Below are 27802 nucleotides of genomic sequence, written 5' to 3'. Positions count from 1 at the left end.
AGGGTCCGCAGAATTCGCGCCCCTGCACGACTCCGAGGCGTTGCAGTACGCCGAAGCACCCCAGAGACCTCCGGGAATTACGAGCACTCGGAAATTCTTTCCTTCGCTTACCTGTACAGCGCCCTGGAATTCTTTACCAGATGCCGCCGTTAAATCTGTGACCCCATTGTGTGGCGCACCTACAGAAACAGTCTGGAGGTATAGGCCGCGGTGATGGAGGTGAGGAGGAGAAGGAGGAAAAGGAGCGTCTCCTGCTCCTTATTCGAGTCTGGATCTACAGCTCGGATCGGGGAATCGAACCCTGCGGGATCCCCGCGCCGTGTTGCTTATATGCATCCATATGCATGCGGGACCATCGATGTTATCAAAACCGTTTAATTATGAAGCCGAGACATGGTATCCGATGGTTACCACACGTGACCTGCTTCTATACTGCCTGCCTTTGCGTCCAAGAACTCCGGACCTCCACTCACTTTGGCCAACATCGTGGACACCTGTTACTGCCTTCGGGGTGACCGTAATGTCACCCTGGTATTTCCGCCCAAAGCCCGTGGTGTCTTTTCGATTTGTTTTTTTTTTTCTTCTTTATCATCGATTCGACTTCCGTGGGAAAAATGAGGCAAGGACGTTCGGGTGATTGGCTTCTTGGTTGCATTGGTGTGGTGCAACCATGCACCAAACTGATACAAAACTGCGGATTCGGTGAAATTTGATCAGGGGAAATTCCACATTCATAGAAAATGAGTCAGGTTCTATCGAAATTACGGATTTACAATTTTCAACTATGCGTTCACGTTTGAATCATCGAATTTATAGATGGATATGTAAAGTTGGAAAGTTAAGAAGTCGAATTTGGAATTGAAATTTTTTTATTCGGAAAGACGAAGTCGAAAAATAGAAAAGTCAGTACAATCAGACTCTCGAGAATTTTCTCGTTCTTCTATTTTTATATCGACATTATGTATTCAGGCTCTCTTTATTCTTACCTTTACGCACAGTCTTTTTTATACACCGTCTTTCTACATTCCGAAGTTCTGTGAATTAAACTTTTGCATTATTGTAAAAAAATTCAATACCTTACCTCTTCTACTGTGCGACAATTATAGCTTTTCACCCTGACCCCCGAAATTCCCGTCAACAATTCGTAATCCCTCCAATTTCCAACCGTCGACTTCTACGAACGATTTTGCTCCTGAGCTTTTCTGCCTGAGTCGATAATCCATCATCCGAATTTCAAAAATCCAGATACAAATTCTGGCGTCTCCTCACGTCTTACAATTCGGGGCATACATCGAGGGTTGAAACGATGTCGTTCGGTTAACTTCCCGACCCGGAGACCGGGAATCATCCCCCATGGATAGGCGTATGGGAGGCGTAGGGGTGCAATTACGGCGTAGGACATACACGACGTGCGATCTTGTGGGGAGGAACACAGGGAGGAAGGGGGAAGGGGGGTGGGTGGGGGGGGGGCGATATTGGGATTCTCGATATATCGATTTAGTCCGTGTCCACGAAGCACGTATTACATACCTCTTCGCGGATCGCGAATTGAATATCAAACAGAGGCACGCTGCTGCATCGGACTAAAACTCGGCACTTCCTGCCCGCCTGCCCCCGCTTTCCTTCCTTCCTTCCTTCCTTCCTTCCTTTTGAGATACCGAATGCCGACGAGATGTCTGCTGGCGACGCGAAGGGACGACGACGTTCGCCGTCGAGTTACTGCCCGATTGTTCTTTTATTTTTTACCTCAAGAACCAATCGTGATCCGCAGAAATAAGATCTCGCAATTGTACGAGCGAATCGCTACCGCGTGAGAATAACTTACAGTTGTCGTTTTTACTCGATGGTCTTCGGGGTGGCCACACTCCTGAAAAATCGGGAATACCTGAAATTTTCAACGGATTTTTAATTTCTTTATCGAAAAAACTGAAAGTACAAAATGTTACAAAATGAGTGCAAGTTTTCTTCCTGTAATCAGAATATTCAGTATACAATGTGGTTAATTTATTGTGAATATTGCATAGAAAAAATAATTCCAGTCATGTCAAAACCCTGAGTGACGTAGAAAAATGGAGTAAACTAGACGAACAGACGTTGACGTTACGGTGAGCAGAAAATTTGATCATTGACACGAATGATTATATTCCGTACTACATTTTCCTAATGACTGTATAACGAAATAAAATTTCTCTCCCAGTGACATTACGAGGTGGATATACATGATATAAATGAAAATTCGATTAGTGGCCAACTCTTTGACACGTGTTCCAATTTTGCATTATTATACTTGCATCCATTTGTCGCACGCGGTACATTAGCGGAATTGCTTCATGGTGCGGTGTAGTTGTTAGATATAATGTATTAAGCCAGCTGATGATAAATAATAAATAATATCCGGCAAGTTGTTGTTTATACATGTGAAATAGATACCCACTCGGTGAGATAATGGAAAATTTAGTTCCTTCGTTCTCCTCTCGCGAGCTTTTTATTCCAAGCCACACGGGAAAGAGAAAACTCTCTCCCGGGGAATATAAGAATATAACTACGGCAATCCAGAACCGCCCAGGCGTCCCGGGCGTAGTTTCCCTCTTTGTCCGACAAGGTAAAGAATTTCTGAACATTGCGTATACAATAGGATTTATCAAAGGTCGTATTTCAAGCGGGAGTTGCGTAGTGGGTAGGGGGGGGGGGGAGGGGGGGAGAGGAGAAAGCCTTTTGCGAAACGAGAAGAACAACAACAACAACAAAAAAATAAAAAAAATTAAAAAAAAAAAGCAAGGAAAGGAAAGGAAAAAATAATCACACCGAAAAATGAAAAACATGACCTAACCAAAAATTATACCGGCATACCTGCGGTTCGTTTATTATACACAGTATACGGTACGATACGTATGTGTAGGTACGTATAACGTACGTTATATGAAAAGTTTGCCAATTGCCTCGCCGCCACGCGTATTCCTCAGCGTCAAAATGGGGGGATAATAATTTTCCGGGGACTTTGTCGATCCGACATTCACCCAATTGTTGCCGGTAGGTACCTTAAAACCCCGGCTCGCGAAACGCCGGGTAGGTATACACGTATTTACGTACGCATGCGTGTAGGTGCGGCACACGATGCCCCGTGCATTCGTAAGTACGTATGCATGTGTATGAAACACGCATACCCATAGACACAAACCCTCCTCTCGTAATACAAGAATGAACGCCGCCGCGTCGAGTATTTGCTTCGATTTTGCAAATCCCCGCATCCATGCAGCGTAAGCTATACTAAAACCTACACAATACGTTATACGTTATACGTTGTACGTATTACATACGGTAGGTATACATACAAGGCTTCGCGGATTTCCTTGAGAATTGAAATCTCCCGCGTGGGTTGAGAACGTGTCTGTGTCGGATAGCGTTTACACGCGAATATCGTAACGCTGCCGGGTTTGCGCCCGGTGCAGTGTCGTGAAGTTTTCACAGCTGGTAATTGACTGTCGCAAATTTAACTCGCGGCAATTAACCTCAGATTTATTATAACCGCCTCAGGTATTTACCTGTGCAATAACCCGGCACCGCGTGAGGTATAATCCCAACATCTGGACCCGCGAAACTTATCCCAATGTTACGAAACTCCAATGGATTTTGTCGCATGGCTATATCACCCACTTCTAACGCGATTGATGAATTATTACTTTTACGCCGATGCGAAATGGCGCGCAGTCACCTGCAATTAGGTATCCTACCTGCGTGCACCTCGCAAATGTACACGGTGATATACATATTGTGCAGATATTCCCACGCGTTGCTACAATGTGCAACGCAATTCGCGTTCCACGACCGAATGAGGATTGCGTTATACATGTTATACCTGCATGCAATTCGTAGTACACCGCGTCAACGGCACGCGTAATTAGACTTGGGCCAATTTAGTCGCCAAAGTTTTTACCCCGGTGCGCCATTTTCAGCGTTATCTAGCCCCTCTGCGATTCATTGGATCTTGCGATAATTGATGGAGATTTGGAATTGCGAAAGGAAATAATACACCGCGCGTATTTAGGAACTTTGGTACATTTCTGATTCTAACGTCAACTCCCAAATCAAAATAAATGATGTATCAAATTAGTACGAACATTTTTAAAATCGGGCATGGTCCGATTCTCAATATTACAATATATATGCACAATATTTTCACAATGATTCCTGCGTAAAAAATTTTCTTTCCCTTTTCTGCACCGCAATGAGATTGTTCGTTTCCCAAATTGAAACGAAAATTTGCCTCCCTCTGTCGCTCTGGATAAGTTTTTCTGTTTTAGTTGGTTCGATTTTGTGAACTATTGTTTCGCAAACGGTTCGAAATTTCGTACACGGACCCAGCAGGTTCACTTAAATTTTTAGCTTGATTTAACCATTTTTTACTAGAACCAATGTATTACTACAAGTGAAGAAAAGTAAAATTTACCGATCAAATGTTGATCTGACAATTTGAATGTGAATACTAAAAAAAAAAAAGGCAAAGTATCTTATTCACCAACAGAAATCTAACAAATAACACAAACATAAGGTGGACGTGCTAGGCTATTATGTTTAAACAAATTTTTTTACCAGTGTACGTCGCGTATATTCGTTATTTGCCGAGGGTCAGTCAGCCGATTGTTTGTAAAGTCGAGACAGGCGGATCGGGAGGAACACATAGCCGGGATTCCCGATCCGTGATGACGTCGATGCCTCTTCGCGTCTCGTTCCGCGACTCGAACAATGAGAAGAACAGTTCGCAAACACTGCTCGGTTTTAATATGGCATGCAACAGCAGCGGATGCGTGAATAGGGATGCTGCGAACGGCAGTTTTCATTCTCGAAGCTTTTCCTCCTTCCGTCTTTCATTACGTTTTATTTGTCATCGTTGTTTCTTTTTTTTTTTTTTTTGCTTTTTTCCTCTTTTCGCCAATTCTCTCTCTCTCTCTCTCCTATCCTTCTCTTTATTTCAGCTGTGACAGACCGCCTAGAGAGAAAGAGACGGAGAGAGAGGTTTTTTCTCTCGACGTAGACTCGCCTCGGCCTCGGGGAAAAGCCGCAAATTAGTCATTTTGCCTTTTTTGCAATTTTAATACGGGAATTATAAGGTTTGCTCGGCCGTTTGTGTCTGCGTTGCAAAAGCATTGAATTTGCATCCCCGCGTTCTTTCGATCCTCCCCCTTTTTCTTTTCGCCACCGTTCTCCGGCTGTATGACAGCTGCAGGATGCCGACGTCGCGTTCAAGGATCAGCGAGGAATGCGAATATCGCAATTCTTTTGTCCCAGCGTAAAAATAAAAAATCTCGATCACTTTCCCCTTACTCGATCCATTTTATATTACCGACCCATTCGCTTCCCCTTCATCGGTTTCAAATACTTAAACGTGCGTCGGCATGTTTTATTCAAAAGTGAATTTTTTCACCTAAAAATTGTAATCGAAAAATATGATCAACTTAAATATCTAGTTGAGGATAATTAATTTCCACGAATGGCGTTTGATCGTTTGACACTTATGTATCTCTTTCGCACCGCTAAGAACTGTGTATTTAAATCGTAGCTACAAACCTTTAATAAAATCTTTTATAGCAAAATCTTTCACGATGAATTGGTAAATTAATTTGAACCTCATTAGACGATACTTTCACATCCGCAGTTAATGTTTCAATAAAATCGATTAATATCCAACAAGCTGGAACGTATATTTCTCCAAGCTATGTACCGACATGAGGAATAGAGGCTGCAAAACAGAAAGAAGAAAAAGAAAAAACCGAGGCTACAAGTATTATGATATTTCGTATACATAGGGCCGATAATAAATGGCTCTATTAAAATGGAAGAAATCTTGAAAACCTGAGGTAATCCCTGAAAAAGATCCCTGAGGATCTTTGGAATCCCCGCATAAATCTCCGCTATTCCTCTCCTCGCGTTGGAGTACAAACACAACCCCGGGTCTCCCGATCTACGTACCTTACGAGTCTTCCGCGTTTACCAGTCGATGAATTAAACGGCGTCCGGGGCGGTTTTATGCGCCTCGCCTCTGCTCCGTAATATAATAACGCGTCTCGATTATTTTTGCGAAACTTGTACAATCTAGCAGAAGCCGTTTGCAGAGCCGCTCTTCATCGTCTCTCGCGTATACCGGAGGTCTCAGGTGCTTCGGCAACCCGCCTGCGTCTTCTTGTAAGCCTCGCAGATTGAAAATTTCTAACTTTTCTACAGCGCAACGCGTCTCCATTTTTTATTTATTTGTTTTTTTCGGTTTACTTCTCCCTATTGTCTCGTCTCATCGTCAGCCTTACGATACGTCGAAACTCTGACGTAAAATTTCTGCGTAAATATATCATAAATAAGTGTGTATACGTACGTCCGTAGGTATACAGGTACGTTGAATACGCTCACGAAATGTAAATGCATGTTAATTAAAAATCAATTCACTTTGCGCGGACCGCCGCGGCGTAAGTTTCTCGATTTTAATATCCGGGCGCAAGGGTAGAATATGCGGTAATTGGTATTATTCGCAATTATTACTATCGAACTCGGATGTACGATCGTGGAGTCCTGCAGAGACCGTTCAACTTGATTGGCAATTAGCGATTATACGAAATTCCGTGGGGTGGAGTAATTTTCTACCCGTTATTATTATGACGTGTACCTTGGGCGTGCGATATTATACGACAAAACTAATATCTCCGCTTATTTGTCAATTTCCGGCTGACAGGACGGCGAGTGAAATCTAAACACGCGGAAACGCTACGCGTGAAGATTGATTCCCACGAATCGCAAGCCTCGAACGATATCGGCTATCAGCGAGACTCGAAAAGCAGCTTGCAGTGGGTCGTTAAACAAACTAAAAATCCATTTATCCCTTTCTCTCATCAACTTTGTTACAATACCTATTTTTTGCAATCGTATAATGCATACAATTTATCAGTTCGATCGTCCTGCAATTGCTGTAGCGATGCGTGGTAAAAGCAATTTAGAAAATGAATTTTAACCACCCTCGGAAACAGTGCGGTTATATTTTATCGCCATTTTACGGAAAACAAAGCGCCACGTTAGTTTTCCGCTAATATTTTGTCAGACTATTGAATATTGTTAACGATTTACCAGTCGACTATTGCATCTCTCGTTTTCACGTTTAGACATCTACAGAAATAAACTTGATCGATCAATTTTACAACAGATTCTGACCTCACGTCACAAGTTTAGTAAATGCAGCTACACTTAGTTATTTGAAATGAAATTGCACTGCCGTAGACTAGCTGAATAAAAATTTCTAGTTATTATAACTTCTCGTGAATGTATAATACATACATATGTATACATATATATATATATATCGTACCTTGTATCGTATAATAAATACCAGCGAAGGTTTCGCAAACTCGGTTGACTGCAATTCCGCCGCGATGCTTTTACGTTTAATATGCAAAATATTTGTCGAGGTGAGCGAGAGCGGCTGATATTGTAGAGCATAGATTGGCAAGAAATATTCTCTTCAATAACAACAAAGCATAAAAAAGAGACAAAAAAAGACAGTTTTTATTACATAAACGGGAATACGAAGCGATGTTGCGCAAAAGCGAGGTACTGCGAAATTACAAAAAGGGAAAGGTAAAAAAATTGTTTCAAAATATTGCCTAAACTTGAAGAAAAAGAAAAAAAAGAAAAAAAAACAACAAAAAAACAACAAAAATGGTAACTAAAAGATGAAAAATTGTGAGAAGGAAACGGCGGTGCCAAGCGGGATATTTCATAATTAATTAACGCTATACATTTTATCGTTGGGCGGTGCTGAACCTGCAGCATGGCGGCGTAGCGATCGGAGTTACTTTCATAAAAATTCCAAAGCCTCGTTTAAAAATGTGAGGGAAAAAAAGTTATGTTATTAAAAGTACGGAAGCTGTATAGAAAAAAAATTCTTCCCCTCTCCATCATCCTCATCCCTCCCTCGCCTCTTATAGTCGCGCAACGCTCTCGACCTGCACCGCGGATCAAAGGTGAGAAATTTTTAGGGACGTTTAATTGGAAATATCGTTGCAAATTCGCGAAACATGAAACGAGACAGAGAGAGATGGAAAGAGAAATAAAAAATAAAATAAAAAATTGTCTCTCCGACGTTTACCGCCTTTTTATTATACGTATACATTACCGTTTTCTCTGTGACTGTATAAAAACTTTCTCCTCTTTTTTCCTTTTTTTTTTTTTTTGTTTTTTATTTAATTTATTTTCGTTTTTTCTTCTCAAAAAAAAAAAAAAAAAAAATACAGATAAATTCAAAGTCCCGCGGTATCCAAACACTGAGGCACATGCGTGATTAAAATATCCATCATGCTTGGTTATCCTGTACCTACACACATGCACGCACACACACACACACTGCATATCTTTCGTCCGTGTGCCTGTTACGCTCGGATTCCTCTTCTGTTCCAGCGAGAATTAATTTATTTTTAGACAGGATCGTAATTACAATGCATCACGGGAATTTCAGTGCTTGTACAGGCTGATGTACTTAGCTTATATAATATACATATACGCACCTAACCGTCCGTATTACGTACATACATTTGTCTTCCACAGCTCTTTACTCCCCCATTTTTTAAATTTGTCTATTTATTTTTTTAACCCCCCCCCCCCCACTCATTTCTCTTCGTGTATTGTTTCTGTAGTTGGTAAAATCCTTTTCTACGTCGCAACTGATCCTTGCGCAGAAAATATTCGCCGCGGTTAATCAGGAGAGAGAAAGGAAGAGAGAGAGAGAGAGAGAGGGGGGGGGGAATGAAAAAAAATGAATCAAAAAAAAAAAATAAACACGCGTACTCGAAAGCCTCGCGAGGCGGCGAATCGTGGAAAATTAAGCTGCGCCTCGAGGTGTCAATTTCAGTGTGTTCCACAGCTGTTTGATACAGCGCGTGTGCCTTTGCGCTGAGCTTAAAGCCCAATGGGCATATGTATTATATATATACATATTCGTTACATGCACACATTGTATGGGGCACAACGCTCTAGCTAACTAGGTTATATGTACGATCATACTCACGCATTGAGAGAGGAAACGTAACGTTGCCCACCTCGAATTATACCTGCCATTATCAGCCTCTGCTCCCATCATCGAAACCTGCATTTGTATACTTATGTATACTATACCCATCTAGGTATGTACGGAGCCCAGCATTCAGACGATTGCGATCACGTTGTATCTGCTGCAAGCCTCTCGAAGATAAACGCTTCTTTGGATATCTCTTCCGCTATAATACAGTAGCAAATAGAAGCACTTGTTCATGATAATTTGCTTGATTCGACGTCGAATAATTTGACGATTGATTTGAATAAGACGTACCCTACTAGAATCTAACAAATTGTTTCGTACTAATTCATAATACTGATCCGGATCTTTGAACTGAAGATTCTTTTTTCCTCACCAGACAAGTGCAGTGAGCTTTTTTGAGCAAACTGAAAGCTTGCGAGATGAGCGAATCAGTTTACCGAATTAAAACAGGTATAAATTAGTCGTTTGTATATTTTCCCGACTTGTCGAGGTTCGCTACCTTGAGCTTTATACTTGTACTCACGATCCTTGATCACCGTTTGCTGTTATTATTTCACAAATGCCGAAAGAGAGAGAGAGAGAGAGATAAGAGGTAGCTTGGGTATTAATTATGTTAGGAGAAAGCTTAGCATACGTCCTAATGCGGGTATATAGCGGTTAGTCGTTGGATTGTTTAAGTAGAAATGTGGCGGGTTCGGAGTATAGGGTGTAACAAAGTCGAGTAAATCCTCAAGACAACGGATTTAGCCACTCCAGGAATAAGAGGGTTTCGTTATAATCTCGAAACTTGACTCTTCCCGAGATTACTTCCCGGGAATGGAAGCTGCCGGTGCTTCTGCGGCGTCGTCGACGAAGGTGGATGAGGAGGAGGACGAGGAGGATGAGGAGGTGGAGGAGGAGGAGGTGAAACAAAAGCGGCTGCTTCGCGGCAATAACGCGAAACTTGTGAGTGAATAAATAATTTATAACGTGTATAATTTACACAGCAAACTATACCGCTGGGGTCAGTTGCTCACCGTCGCCGCGTCGCTCTCTCGCTATTCTCGTGCTTTTCTGCAGTTTCTCCGTTTTATAGTTACCAGTTATATCCGTGGCTATATAATACACAGCGGCAAAACTCCTTCTACCTGTATTGGTACATACTCCTCGAGTACACGTCGTTAAACTTCAATGCCGATTAATAAACGAGCAACGCTCAACTCTGAAACGAGTGCAAATAATGCACATTTCTCAAGTACGTCTAATCGAGGGAAAAAAAAAAAAAAAAAAAAGAGAAGCTGCTGCTCTTTATGCACTTTCTGCTACTAACACTGGTCAACGAAATTTTATAACAAGGAAGGTGCTTGCTAATTTTTTAAATACCTATTTACCCTTGTTGTAATACCATATTTATTTTGATTCAACCAGGTATAGTTTTTGCGTTACAACTACTACCGGTAAAATTGAACGTTTATCGGTTTGACTTACTTTTTTTGATTCAGGATGTTTTTTATTCATCGTAACTAACCGACTGGTATTTATTGTAAATAACGAAATACCCTGACTCAAAAAAAATGTTGTAACATAAAAACTAGACCTGATCGAATCAAAATAAATGTGGTTTTATAACGAGGGTAGATAAATAATTCCAAATTAGTAAACACCTTCCTTATTAGAAAATTTTATTCACCAGTATACTATAACACTAAATATAACCTAATTTTTTCCCCTAGTATTTTTGGAAAAAACTAAAAAAAATCATATCACAATAAAACTATTCGTATCTCAAATATTCTAACATAAATTCTATCATACTAAACCTTGGTCCTAACATAATCAACCAAAAGTTTTCGTGTTACACACAAAAAGTGAATTTTTCTTGACCAGTGTAATATAATTTTTGTCTTTACTTCTCGTATAACTTTCCCGACCTCGCTTGGTGGGTGCAAAATTCTTCATCGAATGGTTCAAGGAAGGTATAATTCTGCGCAATTTAACTGCACTGCACTCAGAGCCGTTCGCACTTGTTCGATCGATGCAGCTTATCATCTCTCGCATCAGGCTAATGGGGCCGCCACTTTGCTAAGCGGAAGATGTTTAAAAAATCAATTCGATCCTAGCGTTACATAAACTCTCTCGGATCAGTAGTTGGGGCGTAAAAATTAGCCTGCGGAAACTGGGAAATAAAAAAAAATCGGTCGATGCTTTCTCAGACTTTTCAGCGACTCGGTATAATTCGGTTAAAATAAATATTCGAAAAAATTAAAAGTGCGCACGACAAGCTCGGCGCATCAACTGCATACAGGAAATGTTACGTAAATAAACCAACGCGATACGTTAAGTGCGCACATATAGGATGTATATATAAGACGAGATGAAAATTTGAGCGAGAACGATATTTTTAAACGCAGATTTTCACGCTGTTGTGACGCTTTCGGTTCACACTCGATTATTACGATCATACTAAAAAAGAGCGCTTCTTTCAGAGGTTGTATAATCGTTTCCGTCTGTCTTGCCGGAAGTTAGGTAAACGTGTATGGAACAGAAGTAAAAGTCAGGAGCCGCTCGAAAGCGCGGTTATTTAAACATTCTCAAATCTTCTCAATACCTGCAAACGTACGATTCCCATTTTTATTCGTACCCTGAGAATTTCTTTTTCTTCCTTTTCGCGGCATTATCATTTTTTCGCGTCACCCGATTTTCAGGTTTTACAATTAGCCGCCAATTCTTTATAAACAAAATTCGCCCAAGAACAATAAAATCGCATAAAAACACGAGTTTAATTGTATCGAAATTTCTAATTATAAAACCTTATCTGAAATTGTTGATATTTTAGTTGATCGCGTTGTTCGAATTTGCTTAAACACATTTCTATCATATGGTAAGGATGTTATTTCATTCATGTCCGCTCTCCGATCGACGAAAATAAAATTTTTCAAGATTTTTCTGACGGTATTTTTGTCTTTTCCTACAAATTTTCATGCATTCAGTCCATTCGTCCTTGAATTTGACGATTTATCAGTTTGTTTCGCCCAACTTTTCCACGTGTTTGTCAAAAGCGAATCTGACCGTAAACGAAAATTGTAAAAAAATGGAGGGCGATGGGGATCGTTCAAAAGTTGGTCCCCTCGGGTCCTCGATTATACATATTTCAAATTTCAATACGCGAGAGGCCTTTGACAAACTCGAGGGTCGCCCACCGCCCGAGCAGGTCTACGATCTCCGGTAAAACAATAGACGAGCGATTCACAACTTTAGGATGTAAATTTCAAACCTAACCCCGCAAGCTCAAAGAGCAGCCCTGCAGAGAAGCGACAAAGAGAGAGAGAGAGAGAGAGAGAGAGAGAGAGACAGCGAGAAAGAGAAAGAGAACGAAGCCGAGCTTGCGGATCGTTCGGTGAACCTGCGTTAGAAATCGGCCGCCGATGCAGGAAAAGCTCTCAATTATTTAGCAAAGGCCTCGAGGAAACGGCTCCTCTGACTTCCGCCTCGGACGATATTCGATTATCAGATATATATATATATATATATATGTTTATAATTGAATCCTATTTACCTTTCTCTTCCGAGTCCTGATCTCTAATTCCCGGTGTACATAAACCGCGTCCTGCGGTTCGAAGATCCGGACCAATATTTTTCCTCCTCCTCCTCCTTCGCAAATAATTTGTAAGTAACGGGAAAATCCGTTCGTCGAAAGGATCGCAAGAATTGCGATCATCCTCTGCAAATATCGTCTGTACCGTAGAGTGGCGGAAACTGCACGGCAGCAATGAGAAATAAATTGCGCGACATCGCGCGTCGTTCGTACCTCTCGCTAATTATGACAAACGATCATCGGTCCAGCGGTCTGTTTGCGAAGTTTATTGTGGGGTGAAGTCGACCGCCCATTCCATGTTCGCCATTGCCACGGGTTTGTGGCAAAAAATATATGACCACCATTGTCAACGGTTTGGCTTTGTCATAAGGGTGTCTTGTTCTTCGTCGACGTATCCCATGGACTTTCATGGTGTTTTTTTTTTCCACACTCGTCGTTGTACATCCACCAACGTGTGTCGATTCTCGTTCCCCTCTTTCCGGCCAACAGCGATCTTGAAACTCGATGCGATCTCTTACGTCATATATAATCGATCAAGACTTTTAGCTACGTCGTTTCGCAGCCGCGATTTTTTCCCTTTTTTTTTTTCTCTCCGAGGATATACTTGTACAGCAGCTTTTTACCACCTGCTGTCAGCAACGCTGTAACGCAAATTTATCGACCGTTATATATACATGCTTCGAGTATATGTATACGTATACCATGTATGAAAAAAATCCTCCCTCTCAATCGTCTTTCACAGCATCCCGACTTCCTGAACAACGTCAGATTTTAGATTACGTCGCCTTTTCGTGCACGCAGGTATATACGAGGCATTCCACGTCTGACGCTCACCGACGGAGTATTTTTTTTTTTTTTGTTTCTCTTTCAAAAAAAAAAAAATCATCTTTCTTTCAATTTATATTCAATTTGGCGAATCCAATCCGATCCAAACTAATCAAATACTTAAAAATTCAACAAAATAACAATAAACGTCGATGGTGTGCGTCAGACATACATAGGTTGGCTTCGGGTGGAATGCCTCATACATATGTATATATATTTTCATTCTCTGGTCTGTTGAGTATTACAGGCTTGGGAATTTTTTCACGGTATCGGAGTGCTTTTTGACCGTATCTGGAGAAGAAGAAAAATTTGATTAATCGCCTGAAATAATGAAATGTCGCCTTTCAATGCCGCGGCAAGTTTCGCTTTTTCGTCCTAATCTTGACCATCCAGTTTCCAGTTACTAGTTCCATCTGGATGGCGTCTACCAGTCTGTGCCGGGTGTATCGATTCGAATAGGTTCTATGTTACGTTCTCCGTTCCACAACTCTACGAAGTTCCGGGTTCATCCTTTGCATGTCGCGAGACTCGACACGGTCTCTTTGTCCGTTTCATGTAACACTTCGATTCAGCGTTAGGTATAACCACAAATTCATCCTTCCGGTATAACAGGACTTTTGAATGTCTGATGAAAAAATTGGAAGCTTTACAGCAGAATCGAGCAACATTTAGTTCCAAGTGTTCAAACATATTCGCGAGATGATTTACGATAATTTCCGAAGATGACGACGATGCTGATTATTGTGAATAAATAAAGCCCGACCCTTCATTCGCTTCGCTGCGCGAGAATACTGACTCATAAAAAAAAAAAACTACGAAGTTTATTGAATTCGCCAAGTGCGGCGAAAAAAATTGATTCGTCAATTCAAACGAACCAAATAATTCGATTTATTCTTCCGATCGCTTTTGAGCAAGTTTTTTGAATTAAAGAAACATTTCCTTCGGCACTTTTGGCGTCTTATAAATTCACCAGGAATGCTTTCTCCGTCCGTATTAACGATGAGTCTGAAAAGAAAAATCCAATTTGTCCCCGCAAGTGTAATCGAAAGCTGCGAGTATCGTGGTGAAATTTGGCGGGAGAATCGCGACGTGGATAAAGGAAGTCGAGGGCTGGCTCGTCGCGTGTACAAGAGAGAATTCACCGCGGATGGGGTCCAGGGCGATGAAGGAGAGGAGAGGAGATAAGCGGAGAGTCGTGGCTGAAGAGGGCCGGAGTCTTTGTCGAAAGCTTGCGGTGACTCACGCTGGTCTCGTAATTCAATATCGGTCGCGTATCACCGCGTCGACGTCTTTCGAGAGGCGGGAGAAGCTGCAGGGCTGCAGGATGCGTCGCCGCCTTTCCCTCCCCTCGTGATTAACATAGTCCTGACTAAGCTGCAGGCACGCACGAACCCCGCGCCCACTTGATGCCCGCCGAGAGGACGCGATGCTCTCTTTCGAGAGGCCCGCATCCTCCGCAGGATTATATCCTGGGAAGCGCGGGACGACGGGACTCGGTTGGAATAAAAGGGAAAGAAAAAAAAAAGAAAAAAAAACGTTCGAATATATTTGTCACAGACATTGTTGTACGAAACGATTTGACAATATCAGTAAAATGATATCAGTCATGAAAGATGTGAAAAAAATTAATTATCTGTTCAACTGTTGCGTAGAATAAATTAGTCCAACCATGACATTCGTTTAATATGTTTAAAATGATCGAGTTTTCTCTAATCACGGTATGAATGAAGGTTTTTTTTTCTCTCAGCGATGTTCGAAACTCACCTGAACAAAATTTTTAAGCACGACCTTTAAGCGATCGATTCTCAATATGCAGATGTTTCAATTCAGTGACAGTCTTAGAGATCAGGCTTTATTTCCATCATACTGAAGTTAGTAACGTCATCGTAACGATTCATCCTGCGGAAAGATCGTTATTTCGCGATTTTGGAATTGCCTGAAATTCAGTAAACCGTGACAAAGAAAAAGACACTCATCTTTCGAAGTTTTAGTTTCTTCAAAATCATTATAAAATTAAGAAAATAATGATTTTTCCCCCAATCTTTCGTTACGATAACCTCGTTTATTTCCGGCATAGAAGAGTAAGTAAAATAATAATAATAAGGATTTAAGGCTGTGCCTAAAGTTGTCGGTTTCGAAATTTGCCTTTAACGATAATCAGAAGACTTATTTCGCGAGGATTCTGCAAGGAATTTATCTCATCTTTTCTTTTCTCTTCTTCTTCTTCTTCTTGATAACAAAGCTGGCTTACCTGGGTCAGTCTGCCGGCTGTACAAGAGTTTGACTGGCAACAAAGCGAGCAACGTTTCACGGTGTGCTTACAAGAGGATTAGGGAGTTGGGCCGGTGCCGTTGGAGCAAATCTACCGAGTGGGATCAAACCGTTTGTCAAAAGTATTTCTCTCGTCGCGAGGGTTTCATCGACACCGCGAAATATCGAAGAGGCCCTCGGGCGTACGCGAAAGAGGATTCTCCATGGCACGTGAGACGCGCCCTATTTACCCTACGATTTGCACACCCTTCAACGAAAGGACGAGGACCGAAGCTTTATTCGCTGACCGGATTACGCCGGATTAGACACACAGACCCCTGTAAGTTTGCGAGAAGAGCGATGACGAAGTGGTTCAACGAGAGGAACGACTTCGCGCAACGACGGTCGGCTTCTCCGTCGGATATTCCCGGTCAAAATACGACTTTTTGATGAAAAATAATCCCGAGGAGCGGAATTCCTCCCCACGATTTCTTTTCCTGGTGTTGGAAAATTTCGATTCTCGAGTATCCCGAGAGTGCAAAAAGTCCTCCGCTACTTTCTCATTCTCCTAAGATCCTGAGGGCGAATTCGAGTGCGTGACTCGAGCCCGGCTAAAGAATTCCATCCCTCAGCTCACAAGTCAAACCGGCGTTTCTTGATGTTTTTCACGTGTCTCTGTAACACGGGTTGTGGGCGACATGAAAAGCGCGAATAATACAGGTGCGGGAAGCCGGAGGAAAACGCGATGAGAGTCAATTTGAAAATTTTTATTATTGCCTTTTACCCTCGGAGACAAGAATTTGAGCGATCATCCCAACTTCGTCGTGAAAGTGACGGGTCTTTGCGATGAATTGTCGCTATTTCTGTCACGCCGGTTCAAAGAATTTCATTTAAAACTCAAACGTGGGTGATGTTTCGTGCTTTGAAGAACTATGTATAGATTCCCGAGGAAAGCATCTTCTCAAGAAAATCAGCAGTCAGTGATACAAAGTGAGCGTTTCACTTTAGACTGGTTTCATTTCGTTACGAGATGGCAGCAGATTGACTATTCATCGAGTGAACATATCCGTATCAGCCTCGAATATATCTTAATAAATACAAAAATGTAACAAATAATTCCAATCCCCCTGAAGTTTTTGGCTATTTTATTTTAGGAAAACGGCATCAAATTTCTAAGCTAATCGTTCGAGTCGCGGTTTTTCGAAGCTTTGAAACGGAGCGTTTTATTTCACTTAACGGCGTTGGGATGGAACGCCCCATATATACGTGCAATTTACGTGTCTTGGAAATCAAGCTGTGTTGTTATCTGTGCAAACCGTCGAGGTAATAATTTATGCAATAACCCGACCTTAAGACCCTCTGCAGGACCTTCTTCGGGAGCCTGTAAAATCCGAGGAAGAGCCTTCAGGTGGAAATTTGTCAAGCTCAAGCCGAAGCTCAAGCTCAAGAGCGAGAGAGCGAGAGAGCGAGAGAGAGCGAATGACGCATTACTAATTACGATGTATCAATTCGTTATTTATTAAAACCGGGCGGCTGGTGCGCCTCGACGTTTATTTATCGCTCGTATATCTCAGTTTCCTCGTCTCTCTCTCCCTCTCTCGCTCCGATTCCCTCTCCACCTCCATCTCCGGTTTTCCACCCTCTTGAAGAAAATCCCGCGGCACACCTTCGCTAGAGACTTTATTCCAGGCAATTAAAAAGCTGTTTTGATATTCCGAAAGGTTAAGCGCCCCGGTGTTTACGGGGCTTCAAGATTTGCAACTAAAATCTTAATGAAATTTGCATTCACTTCGAATTTTAAGTACACCTGAACCCGGAACGAACGAACGAACGCAGGAACGATCCGCTGCAGCACCTTGTTCTTCATTTTCCGTTTTCCGCGTCGCCTTTTACCCTCGAATCGAAATTCCCGCAGCTGCGGAAATCAATGAGCATCGAGATTTCCGGATTATAAGCGGGTTTAATACGCCGCTGCCCGACACCCAAGACGGCACTTCGAAATTTCGGATACTTCCGATAGCTTACCCAGCCGTTACGATACGCTCTCGCGGGGCGATGCCGGATGCAAAGGACACGCGAACCCTTATCAGGATTACGATATTACGCCAGGGATCCGCCACGTACGACCCGCCAGCCTCTCGTCCTTCCGCAGGAGCCGCGTCCTGTCAGGTGAATACTGAATGCCTGCACCGTATTCGACTCGATAATCCTGGCCAAAAGATTTTTTCATCCCATTCGAATCAAGCTTCGCCTGAAGTAGCGTCACGGCGGTTTGGCAAGAAACAAATTGTCACCGCAAAAATTTCTCCATCCCTTGCCAAAGCTGAAACCGAACCCGTTATCAAAGGACGACGTTCGCAAAATCTGAGACTGTCCTTACCCTCCTTTTCACGATGTTTTCTTCTCACCGTGGCAGTAACAACATCAATTCCGTACCAGCTACCCTCCAAAGACGACATTGGTCAGGGTCCAGTTTGAGGGATGCCTTAACCCCGACACGCGGTGTGTCGGAAGGTGCGGGTGGTGAAGGCAAACAGCCGTTGGACAAACGTAATATACAGTTGGACGTCGAAGCGGGTTAACTTTGTTTGAATAATTACCCCGGTAAACCTGCTTCGTATCCATTACGCGAGTCCCTTCGGTGGAAGCTGCGTGTTGCGGAACCTGACCCGAGTAAATTCGAGGCGAAAGACGGCGTTCGGTTTGTATCATCCGCTTTCCCGAGCTTACCTCGACTTTCCCTCAAGTATCCTTTTTCCACCTTTTTTTTTTACACCCTTCGCGGGAGGGTGGAAAACGAAAGTCGCGATTACAGTCTCACGAAGTCAATCAGGGCCGAGGGACAGGTGCGGTTCGGGACATTATCTCATTATAAAGCCAAATTTCGCGGGAGCGAGCAAACACAAAAGAAAAAAAAAAAAAAAAACACAACGACAACAAAAAACGAAGGCAAGGAGAAAAAATCCAAGGATATCTTTCCGCACGGACGAACTCGAATTCGGTATACCAAATGTAAGGAGGTGTCCTCCTCTCCTCCGCCATACTTACCCTAACGAGAATATAATTGATGATTTACTACCGCCAGGCTTAATCATGCGAAGAAGAGATACCGCTTCTTATTACAACCCTGCAGCGGTCCTTCCTCCCTTCCTACCACCCCCCCTCTTATGATTCAGGAACGCCTTTATACCGGTCGTAACTAGTTACTCCGTCTATACATAAATATGTATGTGTGTATGTACGTATATACGTATATCAATACGTGTACGTGTGTTTTAACCGAGTGAAAGACGGGCCTCGCTGCATGTCGGCGTAATGTGGGACGTCTTTTGCGAGGAATCGTTCGCAGCCATTATTTCTCTCATTCCTCATTTTCTCCATAAATTTGATCGTACCGCGGATTCTTTTTTCCCTGATATTAACGGGACCGATAAGACGACGCCGGTTCTCCGTGTTAATTATTCCTTGAAATATATTCTCAGGATTTGCAGCGAACAAACGTTTCTGGTTATGCAAAAAAGAAAACGAAAAAAACAAACTCGTTCGAAAATTTATAATACATTTTTTCTATCCGTTGATTTCGTTCTTTTTTTAACATTTGTTTTTCAAATTTTTGACGAATGTTGGTTTTTTTCTTAAAGGCTTCTTTGTTTCGACAGTAATGTTTGTGGGCCGGTTCAACAATCATCGGTCACCGATCAGGTCCTAAAAATTTGATTTCGCTGCAGTTTCGATATTTTATTGCAGTTGTATGTAAATGGAAATCCTCCGATTCTTAAATTAGTTTTAAATTCATAATTCAACGAACGTCCGATAGGACGAACAATCTAGAATATCATAGTAAACGAACAAAATAAAGTGATAATTTTCTTACAAATTTAGAACAATCAATCGAGTCGAAATTGACGGGAGGAAACGATTGGCGAAATTCGTGGCATCATTTCGCAAGTACTGAATTTTTGTTTAAATAAAGTATATCGATTTAATCGCATATTTATCGACAGTGTAAATTTAGTTTCTTCGGCACATTTGTAACTTCTTTTGACGTTATGACGTAATACAATCCGATACGAATGTAATAAGAAACAATAAAATCTATCCAGTCGAGTGAAGTGACTTCCGAAAAATCAACGTCCTCCAAACAAGATTCATTTCTCAACCGGAGTTTGTTTCACGTTAAGAAAAAAAAATAAAATAAAATTCGTCCTAAGGATTTTTCCACACTGTTGGTTTGATATAAATCATTTACGGCTTATTTTGTTCGGAAAAAAAAAAAAAAAATTGCCATCGCAGACTCATTTACCAGTTAGTAATTTTTTTTGTCGAAAGTTTGGATAATTAATCATAACTACTTGCAAGATTTTTTGCTTGGGAATCCCTGCAATAAAACGATGTGAGATGGTTTGTCAAAAGATATAGAAACATCTAATAGGTGAATTGGATCAACTTTCTCACATTCCCATCTCTAGTGACCGCTTCCCGAACTCAAGTCAAGCGGCTGTAGATTTTTTTCAAGCATAATTATAAAACTTCAAACACCGTCAACTGCTATAGAGATTTCGAGAATATCAGGTGTCTCAAATTCAAATTCATTTCCTTCAAATATTTCGCCACCCATCCGAAAGTTCGAGGTCGAGTCGATCTGGCCGTACGGTCAGATAATTCTCAAACGTCATACTTTCCGGTCCAAATATAACCACCGTGGTTCGTCGTTAAATGTATGTAACTGACGGATAATTAAGGATCGTGAAAGACGTACACTTCAGGTCCACCTGTCGCCCTATTTCCATCAAATATTTCACGTTTTACGTTCGCTTATTTCGCCCCGCTGCGTCACGATGATCAGCCGGGGATCTTATATTTATAGGTGAGGTCACTTGGAATAATAATAATAATAATAATATTATTAACAACAACAACAACAGCAACAACTACGGTAACGACAGCGACGGTAATAACGACGAACGATCGTTTTGAATCGCGATTAACTCGCTAATGGGATCCGATCGCCAGAGTCATGAACTGAGAGAAACTTTTAGTTCCGGTTACCGTTCAGTTCTGAACTATTTTCACTTTTTACTACAATCGAAAAATACAGTTCTAGGTGAAAAATGAAAATTAGTTTTCTAGCTGTTACGAGAAAGTCTAGTATCCGTTACTATTCTCTCTCGTTACGATCACTGTTGCTATATTTTCTTACAACTGTTGCGAAAATTTAACGCTTGTGCAAGAATAAATTGACGTTAAAGCCTTGTTTAAATAAAAAAAGTAGAGTAAACCTCGCAAACTGATTTTGCGTTGCAATTACCAAAAAAGGATCGGCGATAGCGCAAAATAGTTAGGCGTACCTCGTTCTTCCTAATTCCAACAATATTCAAACAGTTTTTCTAACGACACCTATTTTACTGAAATTTTCTTGTTACTGTAACAAATGAAAGTTTTCTCAGTGTGATCAAAGTTCGAAACAACACGGTTGTACAACAACGGCGAGAATTGGGGATGAATTAGGGGTTGATGGAGTCAACCCCGAGTAAAATCCCGGGATTTTCAGAACACTGCGAGTCGCGGGGTTTGCGAAAAATATCACAACGCCGTAGCACGAGCGAAGTGCGGTTATCGTTTCGAGTGTATCAAGGTAGGCGGCAGCGGTTGCTCGGTGACCCGTATTCCTTAAGTCAGCAACAGAGGCCGACCGCCATCCGGAAAATCCGACGCCGACGCCGCTCGAGTAGTCTTACGATCTCGCAACTTATCCTTTTACCCCCTATTTTTCTCCCAACTTTTTTCTTTTTTCCATTTTTTTTTTTTTTTTTTTCTCCTCTCCTTCCTAGGAGACGTTCTCTGCCTCTGACAGCCAGGCTCATGCCCGATTACACCACCGATATACGAACCCCCGCCGCCTGCGACCAATGAAACATTTTTTTCTCATCCCCCCTTTCCAACCCCCCCCCCCCCCCCCCCCAGGTCAGAATTCTTGACGACAGTCCGAACGTCCCTCGGCGATTTTGCACAGGCTGCGAGAAATCCCCTCCTACAGCTTAGATACACCTCGTCGAATAAATTGCACGATGTTGAGGCAGAAAATTAAGTGGGTGTTCAGTTAATCGAATTAATCTTTACGTTACTAATATGCGCTCGGATTCACCAAATTTCTTATTTCATTAGGCGTGCAGGCCTTGGTCAGATATATCTGTAAATTCTTTTTCTCGTTGTCGTTTTCACGGCTCTTAATTACGGTTACGACGCTGCGTGGCAATGCAATTTGTAGAAATCCACGAGCTAATGAGAAGATTGGCAATTAAATCGGGTATCAATGGCAAGCGATCGGTATTGCTGCACATTACGGACAGCGGTGCTGCGCGATATACATCGTTATTATTTCAACGACCGCAATTATGCAACCCTTCGGTTAGAATTCACTTATCGGTCACATATAGTTCGCAGTGCTCGTCCGGACGCGGAACTGTGTAAGTATTGCAGGGTGCAATTAAAATCGACTTGCAAAAATTTCAACGTTAATTAATAAATTCCCATTTCCGATGGGAATGCCGATCCATTATTATGTATACATGAAGCGGAAATTAATTATACAGAAAATAGTACCGTCGCTCTACGAATTTCTTCGATATTCCATGATTCGCACGGTGGAGTCGCATACCTGTTGAAAATAATTTCCCTACATTTCAGCAGGTGCGAAAAAGATGTGCAAAAATTATGAAAATTCAACCTGGAATCAAGAACACAAAGGTTTTGTGATAAAAAAATGATTCTTTCGACCAGAGGGGACTTGGAGTGATGAAATACATTCGAGTATTCGTCAAACGTTACTGCATTATACGAGCAGACGTTGCAGCAAAGAGCTTTTCATCGAATTTTCAACAAAAATAACATTATTTTGAAAATCCAAAATTTTGCAATAACGATAATCGCGCCGACATGAGGCAGACAGACACACGTCATCTGTTCACGAGCTCTCGGGCAACGGATTTGCAATATAGGTATATACCTATACTTTCTGCGGTCTCGAAGCAAAAGAGTGATTGAGTATTGTGTAGGAATCTCCGAGAGAATCATTGAGATCTGTAGCAGCTGTCATTTTTTACCGTTCGGTTCGTGCACGGAATATCGCAAGATATCTTCGCTTCGCGAATCTAACGCGGTTTGGCAGAATTCGCGGCGTGAGTAGCCGGAGTTTCTTTTCGCCGAAAATACAGCTTCGCAGTCTATTGTATGGGTTTATTATTTACAGTATGTACACATATACAGATAACACATATTAGGCACATGAATTTTTATCGCCAACAACGGTTATTGCAAGTGTGTAATTTCTTCTTGCAAACTTTGTTGCCGGCTATAATATTTTCACCGGATCAAGTTCGCCCGCCATCGTTAACAAGTTTTTCATGCGAGTTGCTTCCACCCCCCGCCGCCTCTTTTTTATTGTTTCTTCATCTGTTTGTGTTTTCTCCCTTTTTTTCTCCTCTTTTACTTCGTAACACACGGCTCGATCATTCGTTACCCAATTTCTCCGACAATCAGTCTTTTTCAGTTTTTCTCCCTCTCGCGTTTTCCCATTCACTCGTCTATCCCTCTCGCTCTTTCCGAACTGTACTTTTTTCCTCGACCTCCCCCGGTTTTTGTCCGATTGAAAATATTTACTTGTCAGTTCAAGCGACAGGTGACAGAAGGTAATAAATTAGGCGCTCTAAAATCTCCCCTTCCTGCTGCCACGCCGAGCTCTGACATTCGCATATATTGGCGGAGAGGATGAGAGGAAAAAGGGTGAGCGAGTGCCGGAGATTATCGTTTGCAACAAAAAAAAAAAAAAAAAAAAAAAAGAGGATAAAAACGATGAAAAAATTAGTAAATCCATGAAATCGAATAGAGCTTGCGGTCTAAGACGTGGAAGCTGAATTAGAATCTTCGTATATGTCAAGATATTAGTTAATCGATTCCAATTTAATGATATACACACATCTATACACACGTACATCCATATATGGATGCATATACCTCACTGCGCTTAACGAACTGTATTAATATGGCATCTTGGGCTGATGAATAATTCAATATTCGACTTCGGTGCAGGCCGGTGTATAAAGTTTGAGTAAAAAATATTCCAACTCTGGAGAGTTCGGTTTGAGGTGAGGAGAAAAAAGTATGCAAATTTACGAGTACAACAAAACTGATTTCTGACCGTGCTTGAAACAGAATCATTACAATACGTGGATACACAATGTGTAACGCATTTAGTAAAATGCAGCGGAAAAAAAATATATTTTAAGAAATAAAAGTTCGTTAAATTTACCCTGCCGCGCAGTCATCGGAGTAAAGTTGTAACTTCAGCCTCGCGATTCCGGCGATCGGATATTCGGTTAATCAAAAGCTTAAGCGATGCTGAGTGGGTTATATATGCTAAACGTGTCATCGATGACAACGACCGGTTATCCTGAACGCGGGTATTCCACGTCAATGCACGACCGAAATTTCAGGAATGGCTCAAAACCGCGGTGCTGCTTTCCAAACAATTTCAAACAACAGGATTAATCGTCGAACTTGGTTACGCGCGAAAAACGTTCCCCTCAGAATCTTTGCCGGGATTTTCACGAACCGACTATAAAGTCCCGGGCTTAATTACGTGAACTTAATTCGGTCATAAATTAATATGGATAAACAATCATTGGAAGTATATATGGTGAAATGTTTCAAACGTCTGTACTTTCGTTTCATTCATTTATCCACTTACTTATTTACTTCTTGCTGGGCTGCTTTCGCGATTGACCCTCTGATTTATTCGCTCAGCTTTACTCTCCACCATCGAGTCTTATTTTAGACAATATTTTTTGGGCTCAAGGTCTGGCCCGTCACTGTCAGTCTCCTCATGCGACCCGAAATAATGATTACGCTGTCACGAGTATCGGCCAAGAATGATAACGGTAATAAGATAATTTCAAAAAGTCATTCGTCGACTTGTACAATAAAATGCATTTATTCGGAGATGACGTCAAAGTCAAGCGAGATGAAACGGAACGAAAATTGTCGGTTTACAATTTTGCTTCAATGAATTGAACGGGCGCATAGAAACGTTTGCATTCAACAAAGAAGCTTTCAAAATCGAGAAGATCGCGACTGCGCTCAAAGCCTTCGCTACTCGCGGTTTGTGTACCGCGATTATCCATCCGTGCGAATCTGATTCAAAATTTATATCTGCGGGTCCCAGTCGATCCAGTGTATCGAGCGATTAGGCGAGCAGATCCTCGCACAATTTACTCCCCGTTCCGTTGCCATGGAGATTCGACGTCCGGATCGTAATATTTGGTCCTCCGATGTTTCTCCCCAGCCATCATCTCATAATGTTCGGCAATGCTGTTACACATTATCATTGCCATTGCTATCGCTGTTAGTTTTGTTACCGTCATTATTTCTGCAACACCGCCATGCGGTCACTCTTCGACTCTTTCTCGAATTTTAAACGTAGATAAATACATAATACTTATCGTCGTCTTCAAAGTTGGAAACAATATTTCGCAGCTTACGAAAGCTTACGCAGATTTAGTTCGAAAGTGAAGGTATACCTGTTTTCATTCTGTTAAGGATCGAATTCTGCATGGGTGAAATGTAAAAGTAAGTCCACGGGTATAAATCGGACAGGTATGTAACTCTTGGCTTGTCATTTTTGTAAGGTCAATTAGAAAGATCAGATGTCCCGCAGCAGTTTACTCTCCGAATTAAGTCGCTTCGTGTCCGTGTAACATCGGCCGGTAGGAAAAAGGAAAAGGATCTTGCCACTCGGATACATATTAATTCGGAGGCTGAGACAGTAGCTTTCGTTTTCTCCTCTCTCCTCTCTCTCTCTCTCTCTCTGTCTCTGTCTCGCTTTCTCTGGTTTCCCGGGTCCGTCGGAGAGAAATAAGGAAAGAAAATCAAGAAAAATGACGGAGAAATAAATAAGCAGATAGAACCGTGACTGGATTTATTACTCTTTCAAGCGAAACGATACACCCAGGAACGAAAGAAGAAATAAAAGAGGGTGAATTAGAAACGAAAAATATCTCCTTGTCGTTCTTGCGCCTAGCTTGATGTTTTCTTGCTGCTATTTTCCGTTCGCTGAACCCACGCGCATTCAAATAACACATATGTATATATATATAAACGTTTTGCAAAACGATCGTCGAAAGCTTTGACGCGAAGCTCTGTCAGTTTGTTAATGCTGTCGAGACTCTGGTACATATAGCTAATAACGGGAAAGTCGAAGTTGCGGAACTAATCGGGTAAGTCTTTAGTAACACCTAACACCTAAACTTGGTACTCGACGTCAGTCGTCGTCGAACGGCAGAGCTCTGATGGAATTTCAAATTTTCCCCGTGTGCCTGCCAACTACCACGACCTTAAATACGTCTACATGTCGACGTAAAGTGATCGACGACTGAAACATATTCTCACAGCTGTTTTCACCCCCGGCCTCTTTTTTGGAACTACCGTGCAATAAGCTTTTTCTTAAATAATTCCTCCAACTTTTGCGCCTCGATGCGCAGAAATGAAACAAAATCAGCTAAACGTGTCTGGCTTGTTGCTGACTTGAAAATTTTCAAGGTAAAATCGTTACCAAATTCAGTCTTGAAATGGGACACCGAAGTTTAATGATAACCAAGTCAGATTTATTTTTATATGCAAAATTCTTTCTTGACTTTGTAAATAATTATATAAATGATAAATTCGAAGAAAAAAAATCCTAGGCAAGTGTTCGTAAATTCAGCAGATTCATAACTTGTTTTACATCGTGGGATTTTGCGAATGCCATAACATTATTGCTTATCAATTTTTCACTCATATTTCCATTTTGAATCAACGTAATTAACTTCAGTCAAATATTCCATAACTTGTATTATGTTGATTTTTGGTGGCTGTTGAATTGTTTCCCGTATTAATAAAAACATATTTTCAAAGAGATTCAACTTGATTAATATTTTTGTTCGTATTATTAGACACGTTTGTTCAAACTACGTGCCTTATATATCCTGAAAATTGCGTGTTACCAAAAATGTTGTAAAGACATGAAGACGAAGTAAACCGATGGTGCGAACTCCACGCGTGTATAAAATCCGTAAAACAATTAACGCTGTTAATAATGAGGTACATTTAATGAAGATTTTGATTGAATTGTTATCGCCGGGCGCAAAGGATCGGTCGAGGGAATTCGGTATAGCGTTAGAAATCGCACGCGAGAGAGCGAGCGAGACGGAGAGAGAGGGTTTAATTATACTGACCAAAATTAATTACGCCCTTGAAACGAGGTTACACCGTATGATGATAAATGAGTGGACGAGAGGAGAATGGTGGGCTTGGACGTGGCCATCGGGATGCCGTCGGTGGCTCGTCACTCTCGCGGATAATTTTGTTTATCAACAATTAACGGGCACTTTTGACGAATGGCGAAGGTGCAAGGGGAACGTGTTTTATTTGCTTTCTTTCTTTTTTCCCGTAAAACCAAGCGATCGTTGATAATTTATATACCGACCCTGGTTTTCACTCGCAGCTCTGCAGAGCTTTCACAAGCAGCTGACCGCTGGCCGGCGGTTAATGAGATATTAATCTCGCGAAATATAACCTGACCTCGGAACTCAACCGCTGCCGGTGCCGCAGAGAGGAACGGAAAAGCAGCGGGAACATAAATAATAATTCCCCATCCTCCTCCTCCACCCCCTCTCCACCCCCCGAGACCCGCGTTCACGTATCGACAAAAAGCACAATAAAAATAATTAAAACCCGCAGACGGCCGCGGACTGGATTCCCGGACGTTATTGGAACTCGAGAAAAGTCCGATTGGTTCGCGGGTCAGTTCCCCCCCCCCCCTCCTCTTTATTGCGCCCCACTCCCCGTAGCACTTACTGCCTACTTCCTAACGAGAACCACCCCTTCATGTTTTTCTCCCCCCGTTATAACAGGTCCAGGTATACAAACACACACAGACTAGCTTTTCTCTTTGGTTAATCAGAATAGAGGGAGAAAGTTATTCCATTTGTTACACGCGGCTGGATTGAAACTGCCGCGAGAAACTTTGTACTGTTACCCGGATAAGATGATATCTGATAACGTGGAATTTC

At 41.8% G+C, this 27802-nt stretch overlaps 1 protein-coding gene across 1 annotated transcript in view; it reads right to left on the bottom strand.

Annotated features, from left to right (window-relative positions):
* Window positions 1–13211: 13211 nt before the first annotated feature.
* The window catches only part of LOC124306758 (uncharacterized), an 89003-nt gene continuing 74412 nt past the window's right edge, over window positions 13212–27802 (bottom strand). The window contains exon 4 of the mRNA XM_046767728.1: window positions 13212–13264. The gene's annotated coding sequence lies outside the window, so the exon portion shown is untranslated. The remainder of the gene's footprint in view (window positions 13265–27802) is intronic.

This window comes from Neodiprion virginianus, chromosome 6 (assembly GCF_021901495.1).
Source record: "Neodiprion virginianus isolate iyNeoVirg1 chromosome 6, iyNeoVirg1.1, whole genome shotgun sequence".
NCBI lineage: Eukaryota > Metazoa > Arthropoda > Insecta > Hymenoptera > Diprionidae > Neodiprion > Neodiprion virginianus.
The sequence above is the reverse complement of the archived record's forward strand: the minus strand, read 5'-3'. Positions and strand labels throughout refer to the sequence as shown.